General features: G+C 44.5%; 1 protein-coding gene across 3 annotated transcripts in view; it reads right to left on the bottom strand.

Moving 5' to 3' along the window:
* Positions 1-25161, bottom strand: part of Cracd (capping protein inhibiting regulator of actin dynamics) — a 122913-nt gene that overhangs the window by 92793 nt on the left and 4959 nt on the right. For 2 of the 3 annotated variants that reach the window (XM_042257542.2, XM_042257545.2), the window contains exon 1: positions 776-1047. The exons of the other annotated variant lie outside the window; for it this stretch is intronic. The gene's annotated coding sequence lies outside the window, so the exon portion shown is untranslated. Of the gene's footprint in view, positions 1-775; positions 1048-25161 lie in introns of those variants that run through there. 3 annotated transcript variants of the gene reach the window in all.

Here is a 25161-nt window from a genome sequence, read left to right as displayed (position 1 = left end):
AGCAGCACCTGCTGCTGCCAGAGGCCAGGGAGGAGGCTGTGTGGGGCTCCTTCACAGAGGAGCTCCTTCACTCAGAAGGAATCAATCGGTGCTACAGACAGCTTGATTTCCAACCTCTGGCCTCCAGAACTGAGAGACAACCGATTTCTGCTGCCCAGTGTGTGGTACTTGTTACAGCCCCTCCGCGCCCCGGGAACCATTAGAACATCGAATGAACACTGAGTCTCCAACAGCCTCCAGCCAGCCCTACCGGGGACCCACTCCTGGTTAAGAGGGACGGCGCCTCTGTTAAAGGTGAAAAACGGTCTTGCTTACTGCAGAAAGCACACCCAAAGAGCTCACCCACTTCAGAATCATTTGCTTATTCATGTAAAAACCAATTTAAATGACGGTTCTCCCCAAGCACTCTCTTGTCAAGCGTAGAGTATAGGAAGGAGACACACATGGGTGTGGACAGTCTACTCACACTCACACGCACACATACGCGCTCAGAGAACAGCCCTCTGTCAGATCTTGAATAGGTCAGAAGTTCCCGTAGTTGATGGGGCTGCTTCTAACTCATTCTTGTCAGCTGAGCAGAGGAGATTGGAACAGCTGCTTCTTCAATACACAGCATTGTCTTCAAAAGATGCTCAGAGTGAATTACAATTAGATTACAGGGCTGTCAAAGAGGGTCATAATTATAGCATTTATTCACCACATTTACAAGCCAGGCGTACACAAAAGGAAGTGAAAGCTCAAGAAAAAGCATGAAAACCCACTCCACATTACTTACCTCAGCAGGAAATCTCACAGAGGAGAGAGGGGAAGCTGGCCAGTCAGCAGCCCAGGAGCCCCCTTGCCACCAACAGCTCTAGAAGAGGCTTTGTCTCTAGGAGCTAGAGGGGCATGATCTGGTGGCAACCTCTCTCCTTCACAGTGGGAAGAGGAGGGCCAGCAAGGTTGCTGTGACTCACCAACGGCTCCAGACAAGCAAGGGAGGAGCTGAGACCAAACCATGAGCAAGGTGGCTCCTGCCAGGAGGGTGAGCAAAGAGAAGCAAAAATCGGGGTGGCCAAGCCCGGCCCCTTGTCTTGGTCTCATCTAGAAGCGCCTATTAATTTCCCCGGCAGCTACTTATCACGCAGCTCCGAGGAAGCTTGGGCACAGTCGCCCTTCTGCTAAAACGACACAAAGAGAAGGGAAGAAGAGCATTGCCGAGACCACTTCTGCTCGTCAATTCCCTCGCTAATCAATAATGCATTTAGCACCACAGGAAAAGGGTGGTGGAAGCCACCCAAGTCACCTCCAACCTCGGCATCCCAGAGATAAAGTGAATCAGAGAGCAATGTCTGTGCAGGGAGCCAACTCCTTGAAGAAGAATCATTTCAACAGCTGATCAGACTCCCGTCCAGGGATTCAACCTACAGACATCTCCCGTGTTCCCTGTATACAGAAGATGCTGTGCTAGAGACTCGCACAGAGAGGGTCTGATGTAGATTTGTTTCTCAAGGGCTCACCATTCTTTTGAACATGTAAGATATACACACAGAGAAAGCAGAGTTAGAATCCCTCCCCATCTTGCTCTATATACCATATACATGCATATACATAAATTTAACTTAGTTATATATGTAAGTGCTGTAGATTTATTGTTTATGTGCCTCCCAAATTCATATGTTAAAATCCCAACCCAAGTCCAGTCCAGATAATGGTATTAAAAGATGGGGCTTTGTGTAAGTGATTATGTGGAGGGAACCCTCATGAATAGGATTAGTGCCCTTATAAAAAGGGCCAGAGAGAGATCCCTCACCTATTCCATCATGTGAGGTTGCAATAAAGAGGCATCTTTATGAGGAAGGGGGTCCTTTTCAGACACTGACTATGTCAGCACCATGATCTATAACTTCTCATCCCCCAGCCGCCATCTAAATGGACTAAGACAGGAAGTTAGACAAGGAGGAAATAGCCTGATTCTATCCAGCTCCTTACATCTTCTTTTATAAATGGGACTATGTATAGTGGTTTGTTTTTTTTTAAGTCACCTTCAGGGTTACCTGTTTTCTTTCTCCTAAAAATGTACTCTATTACACCATTCAATTATCTTTCCTTTTTACCAGACAGCGGTATTTCTTTTACAACACACTTCTCCCAGCATGCCATGGAAAGCTCTAACTCCATCCCCCAACTTAAACCACTGATTAGTCACAGTGGAGCACACCTCTGGGGAAGAAGAAAAGTATCTCCACCTTTCCTCTGAGCCACCTGCTCCCCAGCTGTTATAAGAGACAGAAATTTCTATGCCTTTTATACTGTAGTTATTGGGGTGGGGGTCCCCAGCTCTTTATGGTTGGGTTTATTAACTAATAGATAAATTTGGATTGTATTTGCAATCCAGTTCCTTTATCAGAAAACAACAGTGCTGAAGAGTTAAATGACATTTCCAAGTGAAAATCAAAGGAAAGATTCTCTTTAGCCAAACTTAGCTCTTTTTAATGGCGAGAATCTCGTGTTTCTATAAGATATAGAGAAAATGTGGAGCAAATGCATGTGCACACTTATTACATCGTATCTTTGCACATCTATCTATTCACATATAAGCACTAAATTCACAGGGACAAAACCAGGCAGGAGGATTACCAAAGGCTGTCTCAAAATCATGGGCCCTAGATTTCTACATCAGAAACAGCAGACAAATTTGAGGATCTAGACAAGTAGATAAAATAAGTCCTGTTTTATACAATGGAGAGTGGACTTTCTAAGTCCCAGCCTTCTCCCAATATGAGTATGTGTTTGTGCACGCTCGTGTGACACAGACACACACACACAGACACAGACACACACACACACACACACACACACACACACACACACACACACCACACTCTTAGGCTTGCAGACGAGATACTTAAACAGCTTATAAAACAATTTAGGACCAGGGAGATAGTTCAGTTGGTAAAATCCCTACTGCATGAACATGAGAACCTGAGTTCGGATCCCCAGAACTCATGTAAAAAGCTAGCTATGATGGTGTACACCCATAACCCTAACACTAAGGGAAGAGGCAGAGACAAGAATATTCCTGAAGCTCATTGGCCAGCCAGCCTCGCCTGACTGGTGAACTTCAGGTTCAATGAGAGATGTTGTCTCAAAAGAAAAAGAAAAAAAAAAAGTAAATGTTCAAAGTGATTGAGCAAAGACATCCAAAGTTGATCTGTGACCTGTGGTATCCACAAGTACACACCACATTAACAAATACAAGCACACACACACACACATACACCATATTAACAAATACACACACACACACACACACACACACCCCACATTAACAAATATACATACACATACATCACATTAACAATACACATACCACATTAACATATATACACACACAAATACACCACATTAACAAATACATACACACCACATTAACAAATACACACACACCACACTAACAAATACAGACACACTATATTAACAAATATACACTCTCACACACCACATTAACAAATATACACACACACCACATTAACAAATATACACTCACACATACCACATTAACAAATACAGACACACACACACATTAACAAATACACACACCACATTAACAAATACACATACATACCACATTAACAAATACACACACATACCGCATTAACAAATACACACCCCCACACACATTAACAAATATATATACACATGGCATAATACACATACCACACACACACATACACACATGCCACATTAACAAATATATACACACATATATAGCATAATATATATATATATACCACATACACACCACATTAACAAATATATATACACACATGGCATATATATTTGTGGATATACATACATAATATACATACCACATGCACATTAACAAATATATATACACACATATAGCATAATACACATACCACACACACACACACACACACACACACACACACACACACCACATTAACACACATATATACACATAGCACAACACACATACCACACACACAAAAACAAAATCCTAAAAATGAATTTCACGCGGTGTTTAGGAGCAGTCTGTTTTGGATGACTGCACCTCTGCTGAACTATATTCCAGTAGCCCCTGTCACATTACCAATCCTTCCTCTGACTTCTGCCACTCTTAACACGACTCAGAAACATATGTAGGCGTTAAAGGGCCAACGTGGACAGGATTCTATCTGTTCCTACCCAAAACTCTTTCCGGGTAGGAAACTGTTTATTTTTGGTGACCGTGGGCAACCAATGGAGCCCGATGTGGGTTTACTTTTAAAAGTTACATCTAGTTAAAAACAAGAGCCACTCACCTCAGTCCTCATCTTTTCCAGCCTCATGAGGAACGGCCAAAGACTACAAGGATTATAATGGTCCGCTTTGCTTTTGAAACATGTCATTACATTCTTTCTTTGAACTGGGCAGTGGTGCATGGCTTTAAGCCCAGCACCTGGGGGCAGAGGCAGGTGGGTCTCTGAGTCCAAAGCCAGCCTGGTCTACAGAGTTGAGTTCCAGGACAGCCAGGGCTACACAGAGAAACCCTGTCTCGAAAAACCACCCCCTAGAAAGAAGAAAAAAAATCCCTTCTTTGTTGATACAGGCATCATCTTAGAGTGAGATTCAAGAACTTATAATAGAGACAGAAAAATGCAATGGATCTCTTTGCCTGCTACCAAGGAACCTCTTTCAGGAAAGACATTACAGATCTGACTAATATAGACCATTTTTAATAACAGAAATGAACTTTCAAAATAAACAAGCATGCAAAAAAAGTTCAGAAGGTCAAGGAGACAGAGACTAGGCTGAAAACTATAACAGCTCAGGTACCTCAAGGGTTCCCCAGTAGACCAAGAGATTTAGATGGTCACCTAGGAACCATTAAAGAAAAAGCACATTGTGGCCCACAATGCCATCATGGTAGTGTGTGAGTGATGTAGGCTGTTTCCTGCACAAGGATGCCAGGCCAGCAGTGCTCAAGACAAGGAAAGTCCAGCTTGCCTACTTGCTATTCACATCAAGTGCCAGGCCAGGTACCTTGGCTGAGGATGTATCCACAGGCAGGAAGGGCAGTCTTTTTGACTACACCAAGGCTTCAAGGGATAGGCCACAGAGCGGCATCTGCCAGGGCAGATCACCATTCTCTCTTCACCAAAGAACACTCTGTTCAACAGAGTAGAAGGCCACTGGCCCCAGAGAGAGGTGAGTGCTAGATACATTCAATAAAGGAAAAAGGAGAACGGGAATCCTCTGGTGCCAACAGGAAACTGTTGGTCCAGAGGTGAGAGGGAGGTGGGGGGAACACAGCCTCATGGATATGCAAGGCACCCTGGGGATACAGATCACTAGGCAATCCTGGGCTGTGGGGAAAAGACAGCTGGGACGTTGGGACCCAGGGTCCATCGTGGAAAGAAGAGATTTAAGTTGGACCACCAGGCTACTGGAGGTGAGAAGCATAAGGTGAGTAACCTTGCAATCCCAAATCCTTCCTCCTGTGAACGTGGTACTTAGAGAAGGACTCTCCTAGTACCACACAACGCTTCAAGTGCTCGGTGGCCATTCCGTTCTTGCCCTTCTGCTGGCCAAGAATGACAGTGGCCATTATGAGGGTGACAATGACTGTCAGGGTTAGATAAATACGAAGGCTAATAAAGAGGGCTTGCAGAGGGGTGTAGGTCACTGACCATAAGGGGGAGACGGGGGACTCTGGGAAAACGACAAAGCTGCCCTTAGGAGGCTGCAGCTCTCGGAAACACTGCACACAGACAGACACACAGACATACAGACATACAGACAGACACACACACACAGATACACACACAGACACACAGACAGACACACACACAGATACACACACACAGACACACACAGACAGATACACACAGAGATACACACACACAGATACACACACACAGACACGCACAGACACACAGACAGACACACACAGACACACACACAGATACACAGACAGACAGACAGACACACACACACAAATATACACACAGACACACACAGACAGGCACAGACACACACACACACACACAGCATGCAAGGTGCCAATGACCTTTCCTTAGTACTTTTGGGTAGCTACACTTTATACCTATTCTTAGATCCAAAGCGTCTAATTGTAACAAACTGAATTGTGGGTAAAGACTTCTAAGAAAGCCTCTGCCTATTAGAGGAAGAATGCCATCTGGCCATCCCAAGGGAGGCAATGGGAGTTAAAAATGGCAGACCAAGGCTTGTCAGGGCAGATGGAGTCTGTCCTCTGCTGCTGCCCTGCTCAGCCCCACCCCCGGAGGCTGCCCTTTGCGGCTGCCCCGCTCAGCCCTGCCCCCTCCCCCCACCAGCTGCTGATTTTCAGCTTTGGCCTCCTTGTCTGCTGATCCACCCTGACTCCTGGCCGGCTCCACCTGAGCCCTGCTGGGAATTCTCCTTCAGGAGCACAAGCAGAAGGTCTCAAGGCTGGGGTGGAGGGAATGCCGAGAGAAAGAGGCATCTCTTCCTCTACAACAGCTGCCAGCACCAGAAAGAAGGAAGGAGACGTGAGAAGCAATTCCCTGGCTGCCTGGCTCGACCACGGACACCTCTGCTCCTTCCTTCAATAATGTGAAGTTTCAGGGTTTGACTGGCATGCCTATGTGCCCCCCTGTTTCTTCTTTTCACCCCTTAGTATTTCTGCTCTTTCATTAAATGTTGGAGTTGTGGTGAGTATAGTCCCAGCTGGCAAGCTTCATACTCAAGTCCGAAGTATTATTTATTGTCCTAGAAGTTGTAGGCTTCAGTCTTGGACATAAGTACAATATTATCTACCTTGCATTTTAGCCTTTACAGAAAGGGGGTTATTAGTCATGTTCTCGGGTCTGGCTAGCTATTGAACCTGCAGTTTTTATTCTCTGCCATCATAATCCAGAAATGATGTCCACTTTGCACTCGACATTTCTCACTTCAACTCATATTTCACCACAGACTGGCATTCAAGCATTTTTCTGCCTACTTATCAAGTTTGCCAATTACTTACCTTCTCTTCAAATTGGCAAAATCTCCCACTGTTTGACTGAGATAAATGGCTTGTTAGAGACTTGCAGTTAGAAATTTAAAGCAACACACACAAGTTCTAGGAAATTATCAGACGGTAAGGTTGTATTATTATTATTATTATTATTATTATTAATTTAATCTTGTATTTCCTCTTGGTATATGTGAATGTTGATATATGCACATATGTATGTTAAAAAGTTAATATTTGGTCAAACTATATTTTCCCATTCAAGTACAAAAAAAATTGTTCTCCAGGCTGCAGAAAGTGTACTCTGGTGATATTTTCTTTGTGCACCCCAATAAAGCTTATCTGAGGATCAGAGGAAAAAGCCAGCCACTATATTGAACACAGAAGTCAGGCAATGGTAGCACACACCTTTAATCCTAGCATTCGGGAGGCAGAGATCCATGTGGAACTCTGTGAGTTCAAGGCCACATTGGGAACAGAGCCAGGCATGGTGGCACACGCCTTAAATCTTAGCACTAACCATAGAAATCTGGAGGTCTGTACAGACAGACAGGAAGTGATGTAGCTGGGCAGAGAGAGGAAGTGAGATGGCAGAACAGAAAGGCGTGGGTATACAGGAAGCAGGTCTCTTTGGAAGCTGAGGAGCTGGCGAGGTAAGGTTGGCTGTGGCTTGTCCTATTCCTCTGATCTCTCGGTTTTCACCCCAATATCGGCTCCGGGTTTTTTAATTAATGATACCATTTAGCAATTCATCTTACAGTGTACAGTTGTTATACAAGTTGTAAATGAAGACTTGAAGGTCCTTAAAAACAGTTCTTACGGAGCCGGGCGTGGTGGCACACACCTTTAATCCCAGCACTCGGGAGGCAGAGCCAGGCGGATTTCTGTGAGTTCGAGGCCAGCCTGGGCTACCAAGTGAGCTCCAGGAAAGGCGCAAAGCTACACAGAGAAACCCTGTCTCGAAAAAAAACAAAAAACAAAACAAAACAAAAAGTTCTTACAGTAGGGACTGGTGAGGCGGCTGAGGAGGGAAGGGCACTTGCCACCGAGTGTGACAACTGATTCCACAGAAGCTGTCCTGGGACCTCCATCATGTACAGTGGCATATGACACCCCCCCCCAAAAGTGCAAAAAGGATTCTTAATAACTAAAAGTTCTTAAGGGCTGCATATACAGCTTAGTGGTAGAGGTATTGCCTAACACACACAAGGGCTTGCATTCAACCCCCAGCACTGCAAGAAAAGAAAAAAAATTATAATTATAATATAAAGTAGTAACAAAGCTAATTTTGTGTAGGGACACTTAGGAGACTTCTTTAAGATCTCTATCCCCCAACTAATTCAGAAATTAGGCAAGAGAGTAGGGTGGTGCGTACTCTCAGTGAAGATGATATCAAATTTCAAATTAATATCATAAGTGAAACTTCAAGGCTCAATGACTGAGCCCTCTAAGTGACTGAGTTGTAGATCATTTTAACTATCATGTTTGTGTTCATATTTATTTCCAAAATGTTTTATAAGAACAGGTATGGTGGTGCATGCCCATAATCCCAACACTGAGGAGGCTCAGGCAGGATGAATTGGAGTCCAGTCTGGTCTACACAGAAAGATCTTGTTTCAAAGGGAGGGAGGGAGGGAGGGAGGGAGGGAGGGAGGGAGGGAGAGAGAGAGAGAGAGAGAGAGAGAGAGAGAGAGAGAGAGAGAGAGAGAGAGAGAGGAGGTTTATATTGGCACATCATTACTTTCACAATTTAAAAAAAATAAAAATTATATCAAAATATTTAACTTAGTTAATTTTTTTCTTTTAGAACTATCCTTTCCCACACGAATGGCTTATTAAACAGACAAACTGATAAATTAAACAGATTATTTTTACCTAGTCATTAAGAAGGTTCCTTAATGACTTCTATTTGTAAACATTTTAACAGTTTGCTCATATTGTTGTAATCTTTCATCTTCCAAAGCCTTAAGTAAGTCATTTAATTTTTAAAAACTGTAGCTTAAAGAAAATAAGTAAAAAAATCACTTAATACAATTTAAAAACTTATCAAGAAGTAAAATATCCTCGAATACCAGATGACATATCCCCAAATAGACCAATCTATACGTATTTTTTTAATAAATAGATGTGAATTGCCATGTCTCCTTGTTTTTGCATAAAAATGTATCATACACTAGGGCTCTGGGCAGCAGACATACACATCCTTCTGTCTGTCTACATCAGAACTTAATTAGTCAACCTTCCCATCACTGAAAAAAATTTCCAGTTTCTTGCTACTGCCAATATGGCATCAATGACTATTCCTATATTTAAAATTATTATTTATTGAGACAGAATCTAACTATTTTTTCAGAGTGGTCTCCAACTCCTCAGCCTCCTGTTGCAGAATATTTGTTTAACTGTGCAAAGATGTTGCATTTGTTTAACTATGTAAAGATGTGTTGCATTTGTTTAATTATGTAAAGATGTGCTGCTGTTTTACTTTGCCTGCCTAAGGCACCTGATAGGTCTAATAAAAAGCTGAATAGCCAATAGTGAGGGAGGAGGTACTGACAGAAAGAGTAATTAGGAGGAAGAATTTAGCTTAGGGGAAAAAGAAAAAGAGACACCAGGGGCCAGACAGACAGACATGGGGAAGCAGAAAAGTAGGACATACAGAGTGAAAGAAAAGTAAAAACCCCAAAGCAAAATGTAGATGAATAACAACAGGCTAAATCAAGTTAAAAGAGCTAGTGGCACTAGCCTAAGCTAAGGCCAAGCACTCATAATTAATAATAAGTCTCTGTTGGTGGCCCAAAGAAAATGCCAACTCCAGTCTCCAAGCAGCTAGGACTTCAGGTGTGCATGCCAGTGTTCTGCTGTACATATGTTTTTACAAGTTACTACTTTTATAAATTTCTTAATGTATTCATTAAAGAGCATAGAAATGTTAAATTCAATAAACACTACCCAGTTAGCCTCTTGAAAGGTTCATCAGTTCTACTTACAGTGTGTGAGTTTCCACATTTCCAAATTCTTAATGGCATTTATCACTGTCATTTTTTAAACTGTTCCTTATGAAATTCTTGAAAAAAAAAAAATGTCCCCAGAGAGTGCCCCCTTTCTCTCTCTCTTACATACTTAGTTCTTCTGCAAAGGTGTCCATATTCATTGTCTGTTTGTCCATTAACCCCCTTTGTCTGGTTGTCCACTGGTATACATTCACTAATCCATGCCCCTGTATGTTCAAGTGCACATCATTGCTTCACCTGTCAGCCCTTGGTTTGAGGGCCCGGCATCATTTAGAGCCATAGCAGCTTTATTAGTTTTTGCTCTTTTTACACCCTTGCATACAGGCATACGAGACGTCTACCAGCCACATCATTCACCAGACTCAAGATTCCGGGGACCCTCAAAATGGCAAAGAGATGGTTCACTGGAAAGCACCACACACTGCTGCTTCAGCCATGAAGTTATTTTCATCCCTTAAATAATTTCATGTGTACATAGAGCATCGAGAACCACAGCACACCTCAGCACACTGTGAGCAGCCTCAAAGAGACAGAACCATCTGCACTCACAAGAAATTAAAAGAACAAATACACACAAGACATTCACTAGTTCACATAAAAATACCTGGATTTTTTTTAAAAAAAGAACTAAAATAAATGCATAAAAATTGGCAAGAGTTTGGTTTGAATGGTGCATTGTGGACCCTTTCTTCAAACTAATGTTATTTTAATTTCACTACTTAAAAACAATAATTAGCCAGGCAGTGGTGGCACACGCCTTTAATTCTAGCACTCGGGAGGCAGAGCCAGGAGGATCTCTGTGAGATCGAGGCCAGCCTGGTCTACAGAGTGAGTCTCAGGACAGGCTCCAAAACTACATAGGGAAATACTGTCTCAAAAAACCAAAAAAAAAAAAAAAATTTTTTTTTAAAAATTTTAAACAGCAATATTTGTTCAACTTTGAGTAAACTAAAAACTACTTAGGTATATAGTTTTAAAAGGCTAATTTTATGGTACGTGTGTGTGTGTGTGTGTGTGTGTGTGTGTGTGTGATATCTCAACAAAGCTATCTTCTCTCCCTTTCTTCCTTCTTTAATTCTGAAAAAATTCTTTCCACCATTTTGTTTTAAGAGACAAGGTCTCATTATATTGCCCAGGAGGACCCCTAGTTCCCAGGCTCAAGTGATCCTCATGCCTCAGCTTCCCAAACAGCTTGGGTCACAGGTGTGCACCTGTAATCTGCTTGACTTGTGAAGGTTTTTCTTTTTAAAGTAAAATTTAATAATTAGACCACTACTTCGAATACATATGCTATATATAGGAGACCCCCCCCACCCTTCTGGTTAGTGTTTTTGAGAATTAAAATCATTTCAAAATATGAAATCTTCTTACAATATGTTGCACTCACCATTAATTTTTCCTTGATCTTATGTAAGAAACTCTGGGAGTTAGTAAACTATACAAAAGCTGTCGCATGGCAGGATTATTCCTACCCCTTCTTTTGGGCAGCAATGGTCAATGAACACACAGTTAAAATGGCTCCTCCAGAGTGCCACTGAAGTGAGATGTCAGGACATTTGGAAACGGCTGGGTGACTTTTATACTGGGACATCTTACATACATATCCTTGCGTAGACAGAGTCAAGCTCCCAGTGTGCCCATCAGAAGTGACTGTAATGCGGGACAGAGTGCCATGCGGGGCAGAGAGTAATGAAACAGACACCTATTCCATCCTGGCTACTGTCTCTCAGATGCTGGACTCTCGGCTGGCGATTAATGGTTTCATCGTGTTGAACTATTTTTATGTAAAAAAAAAAGTAAGTTGTGAGTTAATTAAAGAGCCACAGAGAATAAATTAACTCCATTTATCACCAGCACAATATGGACAATGGCTCTCTGAGGCTGACTCTTCCATTAGAACTCCCTGTTTGAGAAGCTGGGCATGCAGTTGAGTTGAAAGAGTACTTGTTTAGCTGCATGAAGTCCTGGGTTTGACGTTCAGCACCACATAAAATCGGGTGTGGTGGTACATGCCTGTAAACCCAGCCCTCCTAGGTGATTTCAGGAGGATCAGAAGTTCAAGGTCCTCCTCAGCGATATAAACATTTTATCTGATGCTAAGCCACAAATAAACGAGAGCCGTGCCACAGAACTATAATTTAGGAGATCACAAAAGGATCACGAGACCTCCAAGATAAAAGTGACGTCACTGTACTGTAACCCATTGGTGGGGGGAGACTTCTGAATGTGTTAAGTTTCTACACTTTAAAAGCAAATAGAAATAAGATCCATTTTTATTAACAAATAATACACGGGAACAAAAGAAGAAGTCTTATGATATGGTGGTGTGATGGATGGAGAGACACACGATTCCAGGTTGGGGTCTAAAAAGAAGTTTAAATTCACTTTCAGAGGTATGACCTCTCTGTGTAGAAGGCCACAGAAGAAAACAATTTCTCTTGCCATTCTGTTTGTTTTGGGGCGGGGTGGCTGTACTCCAAATGCTACTCTGTTTCAAAGGAGGTGAGACAGAGTCCACCCACACAGACGCCCAGTAACTCATAAGATAAAGTCTGGGCATCCACCTGACAGATGAAAAGCACAGAGATACTTGAGCTGAAAGCTAAGCAACTGTAACCACCTGTCCTAGGTCCTTAATCCTGAGCCACCAACACAAGCGCTGCTGTGCAGGGCCCACTCTGGTCTCCTAAGACAGAATTCTGTCCTCGGCCTTTGTCCTTCAGCTTCAAGGGAACAAACCTTTTACAGTCATTTGGTTTTGAAAACAAATCATCATGGAGGGAGGGACGGATTTTCTTTTTCCACTCTGTGGACACTAAGAGCACATGGCCATGTTTATAAGAAAAAAAATAGTATTTATGACATATAGTACTTAGAACTTAGTAATAATAATAACAATACCCTCACAAATAAAGAGTTTTCTTCCTCCACTTCCCCACAGGTACTACGCAGTGTGAGGCAGACCTGCTATTACCCACTTTATTTCCTCCTAGTTCCAGATGCTATCGCTTCCCCATCCAAGGAACAGGTGGGCGGAAGCATCTATGGGGGGGCGGAACCAGATCACCCCCAATCTGGCACTTCTGTAGCTACCCTCCAGAACCACGGTCTAACATCAAAGCCCTCTCCCTCTTTGTTTCTGAAGTTCACGGGTGTGGGCTGAACAGTTTCTTGTGTCTAAAAGGAACCCCAGCATAAACTTTAGAGCAACATCTGAGTTTTTATCTTAGATGAGGCCTCACTCACTCTCTTTCCTAGGCTGGCCTCAAGCTTCAAGGGAGCCTCCGACCTCCGCCTCCTGAGTAGCTCAGAGGATAACGGTGTTATACAGATACTTTAACCCCCAAATGAGACCTGGGTTCTTAGGGGTTTACATGAGAGCTGCCTGGGGAAGCCCACTCTTTTATGCCCCCAGATAACACACACTTCTAGCCTCGTAGATCACGCAGCCTGGCAGAGCTTGTGATTTCTGATGAGAGAAGATTAAAAAAAAAACATGTAGGAGAGTCACATGACCAAAAAAAACCAAAATCCATTTAAAAATCATCCTACGCAAGAAGGAAATAAGGCGAATTAACAAGCGTTGTCCCCTCTCAAGAGACGGGGTAAATTTCATGATCTAAGCCACAGAAAACTACCATGAGGCATGACTTTCCCAAACACACGGTGAAGTTACCCCTGCGGGTGGTATGTATCCTCAGGTGGGGATGAGAGGGCGGGGAGGAAGGAACACCCAGTCTCAGCATAATGCAGACTGCCTCTCCTGGCTGTCCTCATCCCAATTCCGATTTTCATCGCCCTGAACGGAAGTGTGTGGCATCTAGGTAAGCCACTTCTTACGTTTCTGAAAAGACAAACCGAGCTGTAGAAAGTGAAGGCGAGGCAAAGGGGCACCACCTCGGAGAACCAAGCAGCAGGAATGCCCTGTTGATCTCATCTCCTTTCCATCCCAAGAAAGGCGGGGTCAGTCCACTCACTGCCCTGGTGAGGATTATCACAGGCGAAAATACGAAGAACTGAAATCAGAGTTTACAGCCAAACTGCTCGAAGTACATCTAATGAAAACAGATATAGGGCCTGTTCACTGCAAACTATTGGGATAATTTCAATTTATCTTGTATTGATGCGTGATGAGGCTAACTAAACGTTATCCTTAGCTGTATCAAAACGTTCGCCTGGCATGGTAGTGCATGCTCATGATCCCACCACTGGGGAGATTGAAGCAGGCAGACGGCAAGTTGTAGTCTGGGTTACACGGTAACACTCTGTCTTAAAAACAAAGACACAACCAAACCACAGCATGCTGAGTGGGCATGTTAGATTATCCCTTAAGTAGAATACTTCCTGTCTCAGAGCTAACACTGTTGAGCTTAGATACAGTAAAAGGATGTCCCGAGGAGAACCTGAAATACACAGCCTTCTGCCATGGCACTGAAAAACACGTTTCTTCTCTTTCCTATTTCAACTATCACTTCTTATTAGGCTTGTGAGTCTGGCTCTCGTAATTGCGTAGACTTTCTAATTTCATTGCCTCTTGTACCTGTGGGATGGGAAATGAGATAATCCAGCATGATGGGATTAAATGTAAGGAGAGTCACTAAGTGCCAAGTGAACACCCGAGAGGTCTGCCAGGGGTGACCAGCATCTACTGAGCTGCCCGACACAGCTTTGTTTACGTCTGGGTGCTCTACCCGAAGACCAGAGAGGTTCTTACATGGGTGATCCAGAAGTAAATCCAGGTATTTTTGTACACAGAGAACAACAGAGGAAAAGACAGTGACTGTCTCTTTAATCGGCAACTCACAGCAGCCCACTTTGTACCGTACCTGAGACTTGAGCGCTCAGAGCCTCGCTGTGGACAGTCTTTGTTAGTTTAATTTCCTCCGAGGCCATGGCTTTTAAATGTTACTGAAATAAAAGAGTACAGCATGCAAACGTGTGAGCACAATGCTTACGGACATGAGGAGTGGGCTGCCCCCCACTCACAGCATCGATCGGTTCTGCCCGTGAGGGATGCCGCTCAGGGACGCCTGGTCAATACCTTTCAGCACACTGACGCATATAAACGCAACAGAATGGGAGGGGAGGAAACAAAGTAACACCATGATCAAACACGGACGCTCTTATGGCTTGCCACAGTGAACACAATGAACATAGCCCCTGTCACATTGCTGACCCCTGTCCCAAGGAAGAAATTTACTGTGTTCCTTAGACCGGAAAAGGACAGGCAGGATTTATGCAGGGACACTTTCCTTTTTATTAGCAGCTGAGTCAATGTTTATGCTGAGTCAAACCACTTAACCCCTAAAACCAGGAGTGAGAAAACTGTATCTCGTCCACTGTCCAAGCGACTAGCATTTCAACTATTCCGTTTCAAAATGCAGGAAAATGATGTAGCTAGGAGTCATTACACCAAGCAAAGGAAGCCTGGCTCAGGTAAAATACTGCATGGTTTCTCTTACTGCAGAATCTAGATGTGAAATCACATATGTATATGTAGTGTGTGCATGGATGCATGGGCATGTAATAGAAAAGCAGAAGCAGGGCCTGAATGGGGAAAGAAGGAGCCAGTGGGAAGGAAGCAGGTGTGTGGGGGATGGGAACGTAGAATGATACATATGCATGAAGATGCCACGGGGAAATCCATTACTTTGTATGCTGACCTGAAAACTTAATCTAAAATAAAGAGCATTAAAAAGATCTCCAATATCCAAACATGCGCCTTTTGGTTCTTTTTTCCTTCTTTTCGTTCTTACAGTATTTCTTGGGGAAGTGAACAGGTTTATAAAATAGGATAATATGTAATAGCATTTTCAATTTTTCCTACATTATTTTCCCCAGTTACTCAAAAATTCTTTGCAGATAATCATTTTTATGGATATTGTTTATTAAGAAAAAATTTCCTGACAAATATAATTTTTGAAACCTTTAAATCTCTAAAGTAAAAACTGTGGTTTGACTGTACCTTAGTTACTTCTCTTCTTGTTATGACAAAATCTGACTGAAGCAACATAAGGAGAAAAAGATTTATTTGGGCCCAGACTTTAAAGGAATCTGGTCCATCATTGTCAGGGATGACAGGACAGTCTGGAGTAGCTTGCTCTGAGGTGGCCAGAGCTGGCCATGAGGCGTCACCTCTCTGCGGATTGGGAAGCAAGAACCTGAATTCCTCCTCTTCCCCATTTTATCTGCCTGGGCCTCCAGCTCAGGAGATGCTATCATCCACATTCAGGGTGCGTTTCCCTCCTCAGTTAATTCTCTCTGGAAATGGCCTTACGCGCGCGCGCACACACACACACACACACACACACACACACACACACACACACACCTCTTCTATGTGGTTCTAGACCAGTCAAGTTGATAACGAAGGTTAGCCTCACCATAGAGTATATCCCCAAAGGGTCATGTTTTGGAAGCTTGATCTTCAATGTGGCGGTGTTGACAGATGACCAGACCTCAGAGAGGCAGAACCCAGTGGGAAGTGATTAGGTCACTGGGCGCTGCTTTGGGGAGGGATTATGTATGGTAGCTCTAATGAGTCCCCTGCTTGTTCTTCAGAGAGTGAGTTGTAAAATAAGAACAAGCCTGCCTCCCCTTTGCTCTCTGGTTCTCCTTCTCATCATGTGATCGCTCCCTCTCATTCATGTTCCAGCCACGATTTTATCCATCATGACGTGGCACAGCCATGGAGCCAGCACCTAGCCCCTGAATTTCCAAAAGTGTGACCTAAATAAGCGTCTTATGTTTACAAAGCACATGGATCGTCTCAGCATCACAAGGCCATATTTTAAAGAATCGCTCTTATACCTTGCCTTTTTTCGTTACTGGTCTCAATTTTGGAGTACGCTTTTCTTTTCACTACTGTAAATTTTGACCTGTTAACCCTTGAGATGTCCGCAGCTGTGATGAGCTGTTTCCTATCATAGCTTTCTATGAAACAGTTGTGAATCTCTTCCCTTCAGATTTACAGCCATGCTTGGGCTCTCTCTCATCTGTCTTCAGTCTCCTGTGTTCCCCAGCGGATGTATTAAGCATGCTCTCTGTATGCATGACCCTTCTACTTGAACATCAAAGTGTGAAATGGTTTCTTTAAGCTCAAAATGCTTTTTCCTTGACTTGTCTCAGGTCTTATTTCTTTTAAGAGATTTGTAAAACACACACACACACACACACACACACACACACACACACACACACACACACACACACACGCAACAGAAAATATTCAACCAAAGACATTTGCAATACTTTTGATCAACATTACACCAAGAAAGTTTCTTCCAGAGCTGGAGAGATGGCTCAGTGGTTAAGAGCACGGGCTGCTCTCCCAGCAGACCCTAATCCAACTCCCAGTATCCACAGGGTAGCTCACAGACGTCTGGAATGCTAGTCCCAGGAAATCCCACGACCTCTTCCGGCCTTCTCTGGCACTGCACTCATGTGGGGCACAGACATACATGCAAGCAAAACACCACACACATAAAATAAAAGTAAAAGGGGGAATTTATTTTTTTAAAAAGAAGTCTCATTGGGTGGTGGTGGCACACGCCTTTAATCCCAGCACTTGGGATTAAAGCAGAGACAGGTGGTCTCTGTGAGTTTAAAGTCAACCTTATCTATAAAGTAAGTTCCAGGTCAGCCAGGGCTGTTACACAGAGAAACCCTGTCTCTGGAAATACAAGGAGAGATCCATAATCATGTCCAGGAATGATTCCCATAACAATATCTGAATCTCAATACATGTGTGTTCTTCTTTACCTATACTGTCCATTTTTGGGGGATTTTTTAAACATTGTAGTGAATTTATATTGTAAATGAACATTTACATTTATATTATATGTACATGTATTACCTTGTAAATGAACAATGTGAGTGAAGAAAGTCTCGAGATGCATCCATGGAAACCCTCTGCATTCTACCTCACACTTCTCTTCCTCAGTATTTCCTCCCTTAGACACCCTTGCTCTGAGCAGTTACCTTCAGACAAATCCACGCTGTGATATGCAGAGAGGGTGACTCTGTACTGCCCTTACTGGGTGCTGAGCAAACATTGTGGCAGTATGTCCAACTGCATGCTAAGGGGGAGTCCCCAAGAGTAACCTCACCCTGTCCCCTCCCTGACAGAACTCAGTCTTGTGCTATAGCGTCTGTGGGGAGGAAGGGTGACTAATATTATTCCCACTCCCATTTAACACCATGCGAGAGTGTCCCGGGAAGACCCAGATGTTTGGAGACTTGGCCCCCAGTTGATGGTACTGTTGGAATAGGCTTAGGAGGTGTGGCCTTGCTGGAGGAAGTACGTTACTGGGTGTGGCCTCAGGATTTTAGGGCCGCATGCTATTCCTGGTGTGTTCTTTCCGCTTCCTGCTTGTAGCTTAATATGGGAGGGCTCAGCTTGCTGCTTCAGTCACCACGCCTGCCTGCTGCTGTGCTTCCCCGCCACGATGGTGATGGACATCCTCTCCCTCTGGACCTGGAGCCCAAATAAACCTTCCCTTCTATAAGTTGAATTGATCATGGTGTGTTATTTTAGCAGTAGAAGTCTTTTCCGTCTCCTCGTATGGAATCAGACCTTTCCTTGGGTTATTGAGTTTACTCTGCATAGAGCCATGTCTACATTTCCCCTCCTACACCTTGTCATACAAAAATTTCAGGACATATTGCCAAGACTTCCATTCTCTTTACCTATTTTTTCCCCATGTCTCATTTCATTTCCCCACTTCTTGCTCGCCTTCCCACGAGTCTTCGTACGGTCAATTTCTTCATTTACTATCTTTAAAAAGTTATTTATTGCATGTGTGTGCACATACCTTGCGCATGCCATAGGGTGTGTGTGTATGTCAGTGAGCAACTCATGTGAATCCGTACTCTCCGTCGACCATGTGAGTTCTGGTGACTGAACTCAAGTATTCGGGCTTGGCATCCAGGGCCTCTCCTTCCTTCCTCAGCTGTCTTGCAGGCCACCTATCTCCCCATTTAACATCTGTATCACACTCTGCTTCGTGACTACAGTACTGGATAGATGCTGCTGGAACCTTCTGAGCAGTGGCCAGAGTTAGAATTCCCAGGAGGTATACTTTTTTGATGAAAATAAATATAAGCCTACTACAAACAAATGATATTTTGTTTTTATTTCAGCATACAGTAGGCTCCTATTTATGTAGTTTAGAAGTCTTGAAGACCTTTGATAAAAGAGACCTTCAGTAATCTTTATTTTAGAGATTTAAAAACTATTTTTTTATGTACATGTGTGTGCATGTAGTGCCCATGGGGGCCAGAAGAGGGAGTCAGATCCCCTAGAACTGGAGTTAACAGATGATTGTGAGTTGATTGATATGGGTGCTTGGAACAGAAGCTGGATGCTATATGCAAGATCAGCCAACACTCTTAACCACCGAGACGTCTCTCTAGTCCCTTTTAGGGATCTTTATTGCCACCATCGTCACCGTTACTAGACAAAGCTTCTACTGTTTATCCCCTGTTGCTCAGCACAGATGTGGATCTGTTTTGTTCCCCAACTGAGGGTGCCTTTCCCCAGAGGGATGCCATCATAAAGGGTGTCTGTGGCGCTCCCTTAAGAAATTCCCCTATGGGCTGGCCATGGTGCTGAACAACACCTGTCCCTAGAACCTGTGACTACTATTACACACTCTGAGGGATGCTGAGACTGGAAGATTAGCCAATAAGATCACAAGGTCTTTTAATGAGGGAGCCAAGGGTGTGAGCATCACAGAAGGAGCTGTGATGAGGGCTATACAGGTCCGCAGTGGGAGAAGCCTTAGTGGAAGATGTCACATTGCTGACTTTGAAGAGAGAGGAAGCTGCCCCAAGCCAGGGCAGGCAGGCAGCCCCTACAAGCTAGACAAGAGCAGGCGATTCTCTCCGGCAGCATCCAGAAGGATCAGGCTTCTAATTAGACATTATAACATTAATGGTTAGACATGGCTGTCGAGAGCTACAGTGTATTCTCAGCTACAAGCGGTCCTGCTGACTCCTGGCTTTAGAGCTACAGTGTGTTCTCAGCTAAGATGTTTGTAAGACTGTGTTACAATAAGAAACTAATGTATGTTCCCAGCAAAATTACTAACCTTTCTTCGGATAAGTCCTTTTGGGAACCTCTGATTTACACGATCTCCAGAATATCTGTAATTTGTGAAAGTGTTAAAATAAAGGATCCCTGCTGCCTTCTGTTGACATCAGAATTCCCCAAAGGCATTTCTCTAATGACACTCTAAAGAAAACAATTCAAAGCTTTCTTCAGAGTTACTCTAGCCGTGGGTACATACTCCCTGACAGAAGCAAGGAGGGCATGGGGCAGTGGCGAGGACCAAGAGGAGGGGGACGACGCCAACTCTAAATGTCCTTCCTCCTCCCCTTTTATTTCATCCAGGTACCCAGCCCACAGCATGCCGCCCCCAAATTCACGGTGTCTTCCCACACAGTCAGCGCTCTCTAAAAACAGCCTCACAGATACCAAAAGAGGTGCGCTCAGTCTGGGGGGGGGGACCCTAAACCCAGTCATGTCGACAATGAAGATTAACCACCGCAGTCGTGGAACCTACTACAGGGAAACTATGGGTTAAGCAGTTCCGCTATCTGTGATGGTGTTGGGTGATGCAGACGTTCTCGCATATGTTTATCTATATTTAAAATCCCATCCACTGAAGTCATTCACTTATTTCTGAGTATCCAGCAGGGCTCAGTACTGTGATGGATACTGGGATTATGGTAGAACAGGATGTAACAAAGACCTCAAGGAAAATGCCACAGGTTCAAGGAGATGATCTTCTAATAGAAGAGAGGATTTTTTTTTTCTTTTTTTGTTTTTCAAAACAGGGTTTCTCTGTGTAGCTTTGGAGTTTGTCCTGGAAACTCACCAAGATCTGCCTGCCTCTGCCTTCCTAGTACTGAGATTAAAGGCTTGGGCGTGGGCGTGGGCACCCACCACCTGAGGAGAGGACTTTTTTTTTAAACTGACAGTCACAAGCCAGGTAGAACTGAAGCTCTGTTTATCTATCTATCTATCTATCTATCTATCTATCTATCTATCTATCTATCTATCTATCTATCTATCTATCTATCTATCTATTGGTTTTTTTTCGAGACAGGGTTTCTCTGTGTAGCTTTGCGCCTTTCCTGGAACTCACTTGGTAGCCCAGGCTGGCCTCGAACTCACAGAGATCCGTCTGGCTCTGCCTCCTGAGTGCTGGGATTAAAGGCATGCGCCACCACCACCCGGCTTTGAAGCTCTGTTTATGACAGGGTGCAGATAGACGTTCACATGAACGGCTGTGGGAGTCTACAGGAAAGAATCACTTCCGGGAGGGGAGAGGCCCGAGGACCCATCATTTGTAAGTGTGTTTTAGGACAGCTGAACTGTTGAGCAAAAGGGACAGAGGGGATGGAGGCCAGGTGGGCAGCCGTCTCTAGGACAGGCACATCCAAGTCACTGCAGCCGTGTTCCCAGGTGGGGCAGTGTGTAGGGTCCTGGTAAAACCGGTCCTTATTCGTCAGATGATCAGAATTATGAACTGGGGTAGAGTGCTGACATTTACAATAAAAACCTGAATTACACATCCAAAAAAAAAAAAAAAAAAAAAAAAAGCACGTGTCATCAGATCCTGAATGTGAAGCCTACGTTCTGTCTCCATGTTCCTCTGGGGCTGTTGTTCAGCATGGCAAGGACCTGGTGAGGCTTGTGCCCAGCACTTTCGGGGCTTTTGTCTTTCTGGAGAAGCACAGGCCTCCTTCATTGTTCCCTGGGCCTCTGAACTTCAGGATTAAAGTCACTTATTTCAAAGAACTTAACCCCAGTTCTGAGGCTGTGCATATAAATGAGGGTGTGGCTTTGATAGGAAATGGCAGGGGAGGTCCCGCTCCCTGCTGACTTTTCGCCTTTTTGTGTGCAGCGTCCATTTTGGTCTCCTTAGGAGCAAGACGCTATTGCTATTTGTCCTTTGTGAGCCTGGAGCGCAGAGCCCTGCCTGTTCTGTGGGAGGCATCTGGCACGTTAGCCCAAATGCTGAAAGGACCCCGGGATGGGAACGCTTGCCAGCTGGAACCAGTGTAGAAAAGAAACGAACTTTTACTTCTTCTAATAAAAGGAAAAGATTCAAAATGGGTGGCATTTTAGGGGTGGGGAACCCAGCGTATTTTTCTCCCCGGGTCTTAGGCTCTTGAACACTGTGCCCAGGCTTATGCCAATGCTGTGGGCCAGTCAAGCAGTTGGCTTCTCACGTTACCCTAGAGGAGCAAGGGAGGCCTAGAGTGTCAGGAGGTCTCCTCCCAAGAATGTTCATATGGTGTGGCCTCTGGTGATCGTAGGTCCCCCTTGTCTGGCAAACACCTTCTCCTCTTTCCAGAGGGCTCGGATGGCACCCCTGGGAGGCCCCTCTTCACCCGTGCTGGGCGTTGACTTTGCCTTTTATGCTCCGGGCGTTCTGTGCAAAACACTCTCAAATATCACCAGCCACACTTTATCCTGTTATCTGTTTACATATCCGAGTTCAATTCGGTGAACTTCGGTTCACGTGGCGGTGCCCCCGGTATTTGCTAAAGCTACATTCAAGAGCTCCGAGGTAGGCGGGACCCTCGGCTTGCAAGCTGCCTCCTCCTGTAAGGGGCAGACAAGTACATGAATCCTTCCAGGCCTCCACGGAGGCAGAACAAGAGGCAGCAGACAGATGGTTCAGGGGAGGGCGCGACACACACCCCTAGACAGCAGGGTCTCATTTCACATCCTTAGCCCCGAGCTCCATGTCTGGTGCATATGCAGCCCCCGTGCACGCTAAGGGAAGGAGGGAGAGAGGAGAGGAGCCACAGAACTACCCCCTTGCAAGCCCATCCCTGAACTTTGTGGTCAATCCAATCCCGGTGCTCTGCAGTGGGATTACGAGGCCCTTGGAAGTAACTTTTTGGAGTTGGAAGCAGGTGATTCAGTCCTATCTCATGCACAATACAGGACATGACATTCACCTCTGGTGGAGAGAAGCCAGCATGAGCCTGTATGTAACTGTGGTCCCAGGGCCCTTGTTAAGGACGCTCGCCTTCCAGGAGGCCTTAGGAGACAGATGTACAGGTGGCCTTCACTGACTCAGCCACCAGCACCACTCACCCCAATTCTTTGGCCCTGCGGTCCTAGACCATGGCCTCTTTTTGCTACCACAAAAGGATTTAATGAGAATTTCAGTCCCGCAGAATCCTGTTTGCCACACAGTTCCTCACTCCTCCACCTGTGCTACCGTCTTAGGTTACGCCAGGCAGATGGAGAGGGGACTCACATTTCAGGGCTTCACAGTCTGCATCCCAGATCCCTTCCCCAGCAGGGACTGTTGTCCGAAGGAGGTCCCCAGGAGATGACAGTGTAAGTATGCCTCAAATTTTCATCCAGGAGCTGGGATCATCTAACACCCTCGGGACAGACACGGCTTTGTCGCTTAGGCGAGCCATCTAATCTCCAGACCCTCAGCCAAAATATCAGTTACAGGCTCAGCTGCATGATGGGACGTATCGGGGTTCAAACAGCGAGGACAACGGCGTGAGTCAGGGGTTGGGGGGCAGGTGTCTGAAGGGATCGGGCCATATGGCAGAGGTGAAACAAGGTGAAGCTGACTTCTCACGTCTCTGAAGATTAAGCAGTTTCATCCTAAAGGACAGTCTGTCTCATGAAGCAGCAGCAGGGATGCTTGCGGCCCTGAGGTGGTTTTCTTGGAGAATTCAATTAGAAACTACTGGTACTCTGACAGCATGTTAGCGTTCCTGAGTCAGGATGAGATTGTTGGAAAATGATTTGTAATTACAAGTTTTTTTTTTACATGCCACAACAGGTCACATGCTGCACCACTCCATTTATATGAAAACTCTAGAATAGTAAATACATAGAGATGCAGAGGAGGTGGATGGTTGCCAGGAGGCAGGGGGAGGGAGGGGGTGACTAATGGGTACAGAGTTTCATTGGAAGAAATGAAGATGTTTTGGAATGGATCAGAGGTAATAAATTTGTGACTTGTGAATGCTCTAAATATATCGAATTTCTTCACTTTGAAATACTTTTAAATGGATTATTTACCATGGTGCTATGGTACTGGGGACTGGACCCAGAGCCTCACACACTCTAGGCAGGCATTCTGCCATTCCTACCCCCATGGCACCTGTTTTTTCCTTTCCTTTTTTTTTTTTTTTGAGACAGGGTCTCACTAAATCACCAAGGTTGGCCTTGAATTTGTGATTCTCCTGCCTCAACTTCCCAATTTAGCTGGTATGACAGACTCCTACCATTGCATCCAGCTTAAAACGGTTAATCTTGGAAAGAAAAATAAATTGAACAGTTAATTTTATGTTATGTGAATCTGATCTGAATATCTAAAAGTGTACTAAAGTATTCATAGTTTCTCAACAATATGAAATTACCGGGAAATAAGGGTAAGCCTTTATTCCCATTGCAGAGATGGGACAATTGAGTCAGCATGGGACTTGCCAGAGCTTCTAGTAGACAGTGGAAACAAATGGCTCCTGGTTTATTCAGCCACACACACTAAGTGTGTGTGTGTGTGTGTGTGTGTGTGTGTGTGTGTGTGTGTGTGTGTGTAGGTCTGTGTGTGTGTGTGTGTGTGTGTAGGTCTGTGTGTGTGTGTGTGTGTATGTGTGTAGGTCTGTGTATATGTATTTGTGTGTGTGTGTAGGTCTGTGTGTATGTGTGTGTATAGGTCTGTGTATATGTGTTCATTGGTCTGTGTAGGTCTGTGTGTATGTGTGTGTGTATCTGTAGGACTGTGTATATGTGTATGTGTGTGTTGAAAGTCTGTCTGTCTGTATGTATGAGTATATAGCTGTCTCTCTGTGTGTAGGGTAGAACAGAGACCCAACGCATGTGTCTTCCTCTTCAGGTTCCGCCTTATTCTTTGAAAGGGGGACAGTCCCTGAACCTGGCACTCATCAGGAAGCCCCTGGGAACCCCTGGCCTCTGATCGCAGCTTGCAGCTCAGCTCTGGCCTTACAGGCGACCCGGCAGACATTGTGCCCTCTGAGCCATCTCCCCAGCCCTGACTCGGATTCTTAATCATCAGGGACAGTCTCTGGAGCAGCGGTTATCTACCAGCAGTTCCCCAGTCACAACGACATCATCAAAGTCGCTGAAGGGCTGGCAGG

The sequence above is a fragment of the Peromyscus maniculatus genome, chromosome 10 (assembly GCF_049852395.1).
Source record: "Peromyscus maniculatus bairdii isolate BWxNUB_F1_BW_parent chromosome 10, HU_Pman_BW_mat_3.1, whole genome shotgun sequence".
NCBI classification, from domain to species: domain Eukaryota; kingdom Metazoa; phylum Chordata; class Mammalia; order Rodentia; family Cricetidae; genus Peromyscus; species Peromyscus maniculatus.
Note: the sequence above shows the minus strand (reverse complement) of the source record. Positions and strands in the feature narration are given on the sequence as shown.